The sequence below is a fragment of the Haemaphysalis longicornis genome, unplaced genomic scaffold, assembly GCF_048455015.1.
Source record: "Haemaphysalis longicornis isolate Haplotype H1 unplaced genomic scaffold, Haemaphysalis longicornis Haplotype H1 scaffold_5, whole genome shotgun sequence".
NCBI classification, from domain to species: Eukaryota; Metazoa; Arthropoda; class Arachnida; order Ixodida; family Ixodidae; genus Haemaphysalis; species Haemaphysalis longicornis.
This window is the reverse complement of record NW_027526385.1, coordinates 126,907,446-126,918,879: the sequence shown is the minus strand read 5'-3', so window position 1 is coordinate 126,918,879 and position 11,434 is coordinate 126,907,446. Positions and strand designations below refer to the sequence as shown.

At 47.4% G+C, this 11,434-nt stretch overlaps 1 non-coding gene across 1 annotated transcript; it reads right to left on the bottom strand.

Moving 5' to 3' along the window:
- Window positions 1-10,948: 10,948 nt before the first annotated feature.
- Trnat-agu (transfer RNA threonine (anticodon AGU)) lies at window positions 10,949-11,021 on the bottom strand. Its single transcript has one exon. It is a non-coding gene; the product is annotated as a tRNA-Thr (tRNA).
- Window positions 11,022-11,434: the final 413 nt, after the last annotated feature.

Genomic DNA, 11,434 nt, shown 5'->3' with positions numbered 1-11,434 from the left:
GCAAAATTACAGACCGATCAGTTTACGGTCAGTCGTCTACAAGGTACTTACCAAGGAAATCGCTAACAGAAATTCTGCAACCTTAAATTGCTGTCAACCTAATGAACAAGGTGGGTTCCCGAAAGGGTATTAAACAAACAACCATACTTCGACGATCAATCAGGTGGTAGATGAGTGCGCAGAGTATACTGAACCCCTGTTTATAGCCTTCATAGAATATCAGAAAGCCTTTGACTCTGTCGAAGCCTCAGCAGTCATTCAGCCATTACGGAATCGGGGGCTAGATGAGCATTATGAAAGAATTCCAGAGGACATCTACAATAGGTTCATAGCTACCATCATCCTCCATAAGGAGAGCACTAAAATACCCAAAATAAAGAGTGTCAGACAAGAAGACACAATCTCTCCAATGTTATTCACAGCATCTTTACAAAAAGTATTCAGAACGTTGAATTGGGAAGAGGTGGGAGTAACGGTTAATGGAAAATACCTGAGTAACCTCAGATTCGCTGATGACGTTGCCTTGCTAAGTAACCGAGGGGGCAGCGAATTCGTAAGCGTCCTTTCCGCACTAGATAAACAGAGTAAAACCGTGTCCTGAAAATATTATGCCGAATTCAAAAGTAAAGATAAATCACCTCGGGACAGCACAGTGGTTTGAGCTATTTGGCGAGATGGCGGAATTTGTAAGCGAATGTATCTACTTAGGTCAGCTTGTGACGCCGGATCCCAGCCATGAGACATAGGTAAGTAGAAGGCAATGAATGGGGTTGCAGTGCATGCGGCAATCTCACTAATGAATGGCAGCCTACCATTGTACCTGGAGCAGAAAGTGTAAGACAGCTGCATCTTACCAGTACTCGCCTACGGGGCAGAAACATGGAGGCTGACTAAAAGGGTTCAAGTTAAATTGACAACGAGTTAGCGGGCAATGGAGCGGAAGGTGATAGGTGCAACATTAAGGGACAAGAAGAGAACCTAGTGGGTCAGGGAGCAAACGCGTGTTAAAGAACATATAAGTAGAAATTAAGAAGAAATACACGTGGGCAGGGCATGTAATGCGAAGGCAAGATACCCGTTGGTCATTAAGGGTAACAGAGTGGATACCTAGAGAAAGCAAGCATGTAAAGTGGTGGCAGAAAGCTGGATAGGCTCATAAGGAAGTTTGCCGGAATACTTTGGTCACAGTTATCCCAGGACCGCGGTAATAGCAGATCAATTGGAGAGGCCTTTTCCCAGCAGTGGGCGTAGATAGGCTGGTAATGATGGTGATGGTGATGATAATGATATGTTATACTACAAACATATGAATTTTTGTAATACAGAAAGAGGAAAAAAAGCCCGCCGGGTGGAATACAAACCCACGACCACCAGAATAAGGGACTGTAGCGATGACCAATATGGTTACAGATGGGCTGCTATTCCCTCAATTTTCCGGGTATTTGTGTTAAGGTATTTGTTTTATTTCGAAAGTTAGATGGGGAGATGAGATCAAGCAGTTGGCAGGGATGGATTGGTCGCAATTAGTACATGACCAGGGTAATTGGAGATTAATGGGAGAGGCCTTTGCCTTGCACAGGAGGAAGATAAGCTGGTGAGGCTGGTGATTTGTTTTTTGCACTTGGGGTTGTCAGCGGGCGCCACACGAATTGCTCGGGGATAAAGGGACCTTCGTTTTAACCCCAGGGCCGTGACTCGGGCGTCTAGAACATGTCGAGTAATCGACCAGGGTTGAACCATCTTAAGCTACCTAAGGAACCTAACAACCTATGGTACCTTCATTATCAGCCTGACCACACGCACTGCAGGGAAGAGGCCTCTCTAATAAATTTCCAATTATCCCGGTCCTGGGATAACAGCGACCATTTTATTATCCCAAGTTTGTTGATCTCATCGCCCCATTTGCCTTTTTCTACCCCATGTAATGCTTGCCTTCTCTAGAGATCTATTCTAGGACCCTTAATGAGAAACAGTTACCTTGCCTTGGCATTGCATGCCTGCCCACAGCCATTCGTTCATAATTTCTACTGTGTCCTTAACACACGTTTATTCTCTGATCCACTACGAGCTCTTTTTGTCAGTCAATGTTACATTTGTCATCGTCCGTTCCATTGCTCGCTGAGTCGTCCCTAATTTATCTTGAGCCCTTTCAGTTAGCCTCCAACTGTCGGCCCCATAGATGAGTACAGGTAAGATGCAGCTGTGGGCCCTTTCTTTTTTAGGAACACTCGTAGGCTGCCATTTATTATCTGAGAATGCCTGCGAATACACTCAACCCCATTTCTATCCTTCTAACTATCTCTGCCTCATATTTGGGATCCTGGGTCACTAGTTGCCTTAGGTAGATATAATCGCCTACTACTTCAACTGCTTCGCTACATATGTAAAAACGCTGTCCTCTTACGAGACATTTGAGAATTACTTTAGTTTTCTGCACTATATATTTCAGGAACACGGTTCTACTCTGCTTGTCTATTTTGTTAACCATGCTTTGCAATTCGTCCCCCGACTTAGCAAAGCAGCTTAATCAGCAAATCGGAGGCTATAGAGGCATTTCTGTATTACTTCTTACGCCAACCTGTTTCATTTCTGTATTACTTCTTACGCCAACCTGTTTCCAATCCCATGTTTTGAATGCCCCATGTAAACATGCTGTGAATATCATTAGAAACACTGGGCCTTATTCTCTGACGCCCTTTTTTATAGGTATGTTACTGCTCTCCGTGTAGAGAGAAACGGTACCTGTTGACACATTGTATATATAATTTATTTTTTTACCTAATGCTTGTCTTCCCCCTGATTCTGCAATGCCGGAATGACTGCTGAGGTTTTGACCGAGTCAAATGCTTTCTCCTTTGAAGGCTATGTATAGTGTTTCCGTATACATGAGCGCACTTCTTCATCACCTGATTGATCGTGTGGATATTTATTGTTGAATAGCCTCTACAAAACATTGCTTTTTTAGGTTCACTGAAATGTTAGGTGGCAGAAGTTCTGTTACCGATTTTCTTCATTAGTACTTAAAAACGAGTCAGAGTATGCTGATCGGCCTGTAATTTTTAAGTTCTTCATATCACCTCTCTTATGTATTCGGATGATTTTTGTGTTCTTTCAAATTTACGGTCCACTAGCGGTCATTAGGCTTTTCATGTACAATGCTGGCTAGTTTTTCAAGCACAATTTGCCCCCCACCCCTCAAGAGCTTTGCTGCTCTCTGATCCTAACCCGATGCTTTGCTCCGCGCATTTCATTCTAAGTCTTCCTTACTTCTGTGGTCGTTATTGATTGGATGTCTATCTCCTGTAAACAAGTTCCTCGTTCCCTATTATACTGGATGTCGTACCTCTTTTACAAATATCTAAAGAACTCCTAGGCCGGTATAAGTATTTCATACCCATTTGTGATGAATTTTTCTTGCTTTTCTTTATTGCATACATTATTTTTTCCCTTGCCTAAGGGCCTCTTTACTGCTTTCATGCAGCATTCGTTCAATACAGCCTGCTCAATTCGCTCTATTATATACTCCATATGTCAGCTATCTTTTGCTCGTGTATTACTTCGAAAGCTGCCGCCCCAATGTGGAGGAAACAAAATACCTTCGAAGAAATACCTTAGAAACTAGAGGGAAAAGCGCTCTGCCGGTAGCGTAGTGGTCATCGCACCATACGAGTCTTTGAGAGGTCGTAGGTTCGGATCCCAAACGGTGTGCATTTTTTCATCAGTTTATTTACGTCTTTCCCAATTATTTATGTTTCAATGACCTACCGCAGTCTCTTCTTTCATTTACGAGGCTTTCTTTACTTCCAGCCACTATTTGAGTCTAAATCCAACCAGCCCCTCATTTCCCATTGTGATTTCCTGCACGCAGATACAGTGCCTCTGTTCTGGCAGTCTCAGTGCGATCGTGAGCTTAAGAGGGTTCAACGCTGGTCGAACACTCTTGACATCCCATTGACAGTCGAGTCAAGGTCCCGGTGTTAAAAATAAGGTCCCCTTCACCACGACTAGTCTGAGTGGCAGTGGCTACCACCTTCAAGCGCAGGAAACGAAAATACCTTAACGAAAATACCCAAGAGAGTCGAGGGGAAAATAGCCGCGCCAGTAGCGTCGCGGCAATCGCACGAGACGTGTATTCTGTAGGTCGCGGAATCGGATCCCACCCGGCAGTCATTAAATTCTTCAATTGTTTCAATGACCTACCAATATTCTTCCTTTTGCTTTTATGAGGTTTTCTTCACTCCCAACCCATATATATAAATATATATATATATATATATATATATATATATATATATATATTGTAGGATTTCTGTCGACAGCGCAATTCACGAATGAGCAACCGCAGTATATGCAGCAGTGTCCACTCGCCATGAGAGGGTACGTTCCGAAAAAGCAGAGCATGATCATCGCAGTCAAGTGACAACAATACACGGCGGCCGCATCGGAGAACACTTGGTAGGAAGAGGATGCTGCTTCTCTCTTTTGCTCTCGGTCAACACGACATGCGGACTTCGTGCTCCTGATTTCGTGAGCTGCTTTCGCGCTCTCCCAGTCCTTCGGCCTAGGAATAAATCTCCTTAAAGTTTTTGGTTGGAGTGCGGGGTACTCGTTTCCTTACCCTGGAGCTCCGCCATCGGATACTTCATCAAACTACAATGCCTCGAGAAGATAACGCCCGCCCACGCCAACACCCACCCTATGCTCTGGGGCTACCCGTGAGCGAGACCCTCGCAAGTACAATGGCACCGATGAGCAGAACGTCGATTACACTCTTGCCAATATTTGAATGGGTGCGCAGGCAAAACAATTGGGACAACCACCTCACGCTCAATAACATAGAATTTTCTTTGACTGGGGTCGCGTAGAAATAGTTTCTGAACAACTCAGCCCGACTTGAAACACGCCCAGAATTTAAAGCCGGATTCCAAGTGGTATTTGGCCGTTCCGATGGACGAAAATTCCGGTTGGAGCAGCGCTTGCGGGAAAGTGCACAGAAAAGTGGGGAAAACTTTACTTCGTACATCGAGGAGGCCATAGGTCTCTGCAGAAGGATGGACAGCGCCAAGCCCGAAACAGAGAAGATGAAACACATCAAGAAAGGCATCGAAACGGTGCCTTCCAAATATTTCACGCGAAAAAACCCCGAACTGTTGCAGAGGTCGTTACCATTTGCCAGAGTTTTGACGAGCTCCGCAAGGAGCGTGCTCTAACTCGGAGACCTGTCGCACAAGATCAGTTTATGCCCAGCTTGGCTGCTGGCGAGGGTGACGGTACTTTGTTTCAACGAATCGAGCAGATTGTGCCCGAGTAAGTGGCTCGTTTGTTGTCTGTAATCCTGAACGTTCCGGAGTGTAAATCTTCCCTCAACCATGACCTCCGGATTATTGTCCAACAACTAGTTCAGTCCCTTTCATCTGTACTGCATTCAACTCCTGTTGTTGTCACCCCCGTGCCCTATTCCGACACTACGCCGTCAGCCCCAGTCACCCCAACTCTGTCTTATGACCATTCCATAGCCTCCATGCCGATAGCCCCTGCACCGACTTTTGTGGACCCGGTCCTACGACGACCTTAAGCTGAAGTCACAGCCAGATTTATACAACGGAGCACCGTCGCCCTCCCGCCCCGCCTACCTGTACGACCATCGGTATGCTCTGGTCCGCAGCTGACTAACCATCGGGAGGACGCTAGACAATTGTCCAATTTGCTTGGCCTGCAGGGCTCCTGGACCTGTGGCCTGCTATTGCCGCCGCAGTATGACAACTGGACAGAACCGCCCAACGGCTTATTCCTGTACCAAATAGCAACTCATTGAGGATGGCGCCGCTTATTCGCTGGTGACATCTATGTCCTCCGAAAGCCGTGACTTCGCCAGCCGCCGATCTTCGTCTCCGCGACGACGGTCGCTGTCTCCCATGCTTCCTCGTCCGGCACCAACGCAACCGAAAAACTAGGCGCCGCAGTTCCGGAGGCAAGGACTACGTCGTCGTCGATCTACCCAAGACCTCCTACCTCTCTCGCAAACGTCATTATATTGCCATAGATGGTGCCGAAATCTTAGCCCTTGTCGACACTTGAGCCGCCGTTTGTGTGATGGACGCCAAACTCTGCCGCCAATTGAAGAAGGTTACGACGCTTTTACGTTCTGTTCTTATTGTGGACTACTAAGGGTCATCCCATAGAACCACTTGGCGTGTGCACTGCCCGTGCAGTTAATCGAGAGGTCATATATGTTATTTAGTTCACTGTCCTACCTTCGTGCTCCAACGATGTAATACTGCGGTGGGACTTCCTTTCCTGACATGGAGCTGTAATCGACTGTGGCCGTGCCGAAGTAGAGCTCTTCCCGTTCATGGATCCTACCACTGGTACCCCGCACGCTACGTCTGCCATAAAACTGGTCCTTGCGGAAGAAGTTAGCATTACTCCTCATTCCGCCGTCCTTGATTCTTTATTGTGCCCGTCTCTGTCCATTGTGGCAGTACTCTTTACGCCTTCTAACCTGTTCCGCCAGCGACGAATTCTTCGGCTGCCTTTCTCGCTGCTTCCAATCAGCAACTGCCAAGCTACACTTATCCTTTCTAACTACGGCTCGTGTCCCTGCACCCTGCAACGCGGAGAGTGCGTCGGCCACGTCGAGACTGTAGGTTCTGTTGTCGCTGGGGATTTTCAGGATAATTTAACAACCCTTGACGTCAGTGGACTCTGCACTTCTGCAGCCGCAACACCCCCAACATCTGCAGATGTCATTCTTCGCGCCGTTGATGACAAGCTTTCGTCGTCCTAACGAGACCAACTCCTCGCACTGCTGCACCGATTTCGGACTTCTTTTGATTCTGTCCAGACTGATCTGTAGCGTAACACCACTGTTGAACTCATCATAGGTAGCGGGAGTCATGCCGCCTTACGACAACGTCGCTACCGTGTTTGTGCCAGTGAACACCGCGTACATGACGAGCAAGTCACGGACATGCTCCAACGTGGTTTGATTCGACCATCAGCAAGTTAATGGCGTCTCCGGTGGTGCTTGTCAAGAAGAAGGATGGTTCTATTCGGTTTTGCGTTGATTACCCACGGCTTAACAAGATAACCCGCAAAGACGTATATCTTTTGCCACGAATTGAGGACGCCCTAGATTGTCTCCAGGGGGCAAACTTTTTTCTTCATTTAACTTACGCTCACGTTATTGGGAGGTCCCTATGGCGAAGGCTGATCGTGCAAAAACGGCCTTTGTTACTCTATATGGCCTCTATGAGTTCAACGTTATGCCGATTGTCCACTGCAATGTGCATGCAACCTTTGGGTGGATGATAGACAACATTCTCCGTGGACTCAAATGGCAGACGTGCCTTTGTTACATGGATGATATTGAGTCTTTTCTCCAGATTTGTCAACGCATCTCATTCGACTTCAGCAAATTTTGAAGTTCTTAACTACCACAGGAATACAGCTAAACATCAAGAAGTGCCGTTTTGTTGCCCGACAGCCTACCATTCCTGGCCACATTGTGTCTAAAGTTGGTGTCCTGCCTGATGCTGCCACGTTGCGTGCTATAGCGGAGTTCCTGAAGCCGACAGCATTGAAACCCCATCGCAGCTTCATTGGCCTGTGTTTGTACTTTCGCCGCGTTGCACGGAACGATGCATCCCTCATGGTGCATACGACAGCTCCTCAGCACAGAAGGCAGCATCTCTGAATGGTCAACGGCTTGCGACGACGCCTTTCCTTAACTGCGTCATCTCCTTACATCTCCGCCAATCCTGCGTCATTTCGATCCAGACGCCCCTACCGACATGCACACCAAAACGAGGGGAGTCGCTTTGAGGGCAGTTCACGCCAACGGAAGGCACGTTATGACGAGTATGTAGTTTCCTACGCAAGTCGTACGCTAATAAAAGACGAGACCACCTATTTTTTGACAGAGCGAGAATACTAGCCATTGTTTTGACACTTGAAAAGTTCCGCCAGTATCTCTACGGCAGCCCCGTCGACGTTATTACGGACCACGACTCGCTTTGGAGGCTCTCCTCACTCAAATATCCTTTCGTTCGCCTAGCAGGCTGGGCTTTGCTACTCCGGGTTAATGACATTGGCGTTACCTCTATTTCACGCCGGAAGCAACATGACGCTGATGCCCTTTCTCACGCCTCGTTGCCGCATAAAAGTGAGCGACTCTCGAGTGGCGATTGCTGCATCTCACCCCTAAAGATCCACTCCATGCCATCTGAGCAAAAGAAAGATGCCTGGATTTTCTTCACCTTCAAATTTCTGTCAGGCTAATCGGCGAAAGGTGCATCTCAAAATCTACGCCCGCAAGCGTCGCTCATCGCCATTCGTGACGGTATCCTGTTTCGGGGGAACTACCGACCCGAAGTTCACAAGTGGCTCCTAGTATTTCTGCTCCACCTACTCGTAGAAAATGAGCCGTTTTTTATGACGAGCCGCATTTCGCCATGATGGCGTACCAAAAACGTACCAATGCTTGCACGTGCGATACTACTGGCATGGCATGTACCGTTTTGTTAGTAATTTTGTTTGTTTCTGGGTTCACTGCCAAATCAGTACACCTTAACCTCGCCAAGGAATATGACCTAGAGAACCTTTACCATGTCTTGAACGACCTTTCGACTGCGTCGCAATCGACATCTATAGGTCTCTCTCTTGCATGGCAGCTAGAAACAGGTGGGTTCTTGTCGCTGTTGACCACCTCACCCAATATGCCGAGACGGCAGCACTGCCGGCCAAAACTGCGGGCGAAGTTGCCGCTTTCATTCTTCGGAACTTCATTCTACGTCATGGAGCGCCTAGAGAACTACTCAGTGACAAAGGAAGGAAGCCCCCTTCGCAGCCTGCCATACTATCCATCGCACCACAACGGCGTACCACCCACCGACCAATGGTCTCTCCAAACGTTTTAACCAGACGCTGGGGGATATGCTCGCAATGTACGTGGCACCAGATCATTCTAATTGGGACAACATCCATCCATTTGTTATATATGCGTATAATACCGCCACGCAAGCCACTAGTGGCTTATCTCCGTTTTTCTTTTTTTATGGACGCGATCCCTATTGTAGACTTGATACAATATATTCTTATAGCCCTCATGACTCTGATTGCATGCCCATCTCATACGACGCCAAACACACTGAAGAATGCCGATAACTGGCACGTTCAATAACCAAGGAAGATCAAGATCGACAAAAGACACAGCATGACGAAAAGACCTCTACACCAAGCTTCCCACCCAGAACACTTGTTTGGCTGTGAGTGCGAATGACTGCTCCTGGCTTGAGCAGTAAAGTCCTTTCGCGATATGATGGGCCCTACCTTGTCGTCAAATGCATCTGCCCTGTCAATTATATTGTCGAGCCCATTGCCGCATCACCCGACCAGCGACGCCGCGGCCGTGGTATTGTACACGTTCAACGCCTCAAGCCTTACCATGAGACTCTCACCATTTCGACTCCCTGATCGCCAGGATGGCTCCTTTTCCCCAGGTGCAATTGTAACGATGTCCGTCACCAGCGCAATTCACGAATGAGTAACAGGAGTATAGGCAGCACTGTCCACTCGCCATGAGAGGGTACTTGCCAGAACAGTAAAACATCATCATCGCAGTCAAGTGGCAACAATACAGGGGCGCTGCATCGCGCGAACGCTTGGGAGGAAGAATCAGTTTCTCGCTTTTGCTCTCGGTCAACACGACAGAGCGGAATGCCTGCTCCTGGCTTCGCCAGCTGACTTCATGGTCTCCCAGTCCTGCGGCCTAGAAACAAATCATCCTTATTATATATATATATATATATATATATATATATATATATATATATATATATATATATATATATATATATATATATATATATAGCGAATCAGAATAGGAAATGAGGGGCTCGTTGAAGATAACACAGAAATAAGGGTTGGCAGTCGAGAAAACCTCGGAAAGCAAAGGGGAGGATGTGGTAGATCATTGAAACAGATTAAGAATTTGGAAAGAAAGAAAGAAAGTGAAGAAAAAATGCCCGCCAGGTGGGATCCGAACCCACGACCTCCAGAATACCGGTCTGGTGCGATAACCACTACGCTACCGGCGGGGCGATTTTCCCATTCACTTTCTGGGGTATTTATGTTAGGTATGTTTGTTTCCTGTGCTTGGGGGTGGTAGCCAGCGCCATTCGGACTAATCGGGGTGAAGGGGACCTTCTTTTTAACCCCCGGGTCGTGACTCGAGTGTCTACGACATGTCCAGAGTGGTCGACCAGCTTTGAACCCTCTTAAGCTCCCTTTGGCAACAAGACTGCCAGAACAGAGGCCCTCGCTATGCATGTAGCGAATCAGAATAGGAAATGAGGGGCTCGTTGAAGATAACACAGAAATAAGGGTTGGCAGTCGAGAAAACCTCGGAAAGCAAAGGGGAGGATGTGGTAGATCATTGAAACAGATTAAGAATTTGGAAAGAAAGAAAGAAAGTGAAGAAAAAATGCCCGCCAGGTGGGATCCGAACCCACGACCTCCAGAATACCGGTCTGGTGCGATAACCACTACGCTACCGGCGGGGCGATTTTCCCATTCACTTTCTGGGGTATTTATGTTAGGTATGTTTGTTTCCTGTGCTTGGGGGTGGTAGCCAGCGCCATTCGGACTAATCGGGGTGAAGGGGACCTTCTTTTTAACCCCCGGGTCGTGACTCGAGTGTCTACGACATGTCCAGAGTGGTCGACCAGCTTTGAACCCTCTTAAGCTCCCTTTGGCAACAAGACTGCCAGAACAGAGGCCCTCGCTGTGCATGTAGCGAATCAGAATAGGAAATGAGGGGCTCGTTGAAAATAACACAGAAATAAGGGTTGGCAGTCGAGAAAACCTCGGAAAGCAAAGGGGAGGATGTGGTAGATCATTGAAACAGATTAAGAATTTGGAAAGAAAGAAAGAAAGTGAAGAAAAAATGCCCGCCAGGTGGGATCCGAACCCACGACCTCCAGAATACTGGTCTGGTGCGATAACCACTACGCTACCGGCGGGGCGATTTTCCCATTTACTTTCTGGGGTATTTATGTTAGGTATGTTTGTTTCCTGTGCTTGGGGGTGGTAGCCAGCGCCATTCGGACTAATCGGGGTGAAGGGGACCTTTTTTTTAACCCCCGGGTCGTGACTCGAGTGTCTACGACATGTCCAGAGTGGTCGACCAGCTTTGAACCCTCTTAAGCTCCCTTTGGCAACAAGACTGCCAGAACAGAGGCCCTCGCTATGCATGTAGTGAATCAGAATAGGAAATGAGGGGCTCGTTGAAAATAACACAGAAATAAGGGTTGGCAGTCGAGAAAACCTCGGAAAGCAAAGGGGAGGATGTGGTAGATCATTGAAACAGATTAAGAATTTGGAAAGAAAGAAAGAAAGTGAAGAAAAAATGCCCGCCAGGTGGGATCCGAACCCA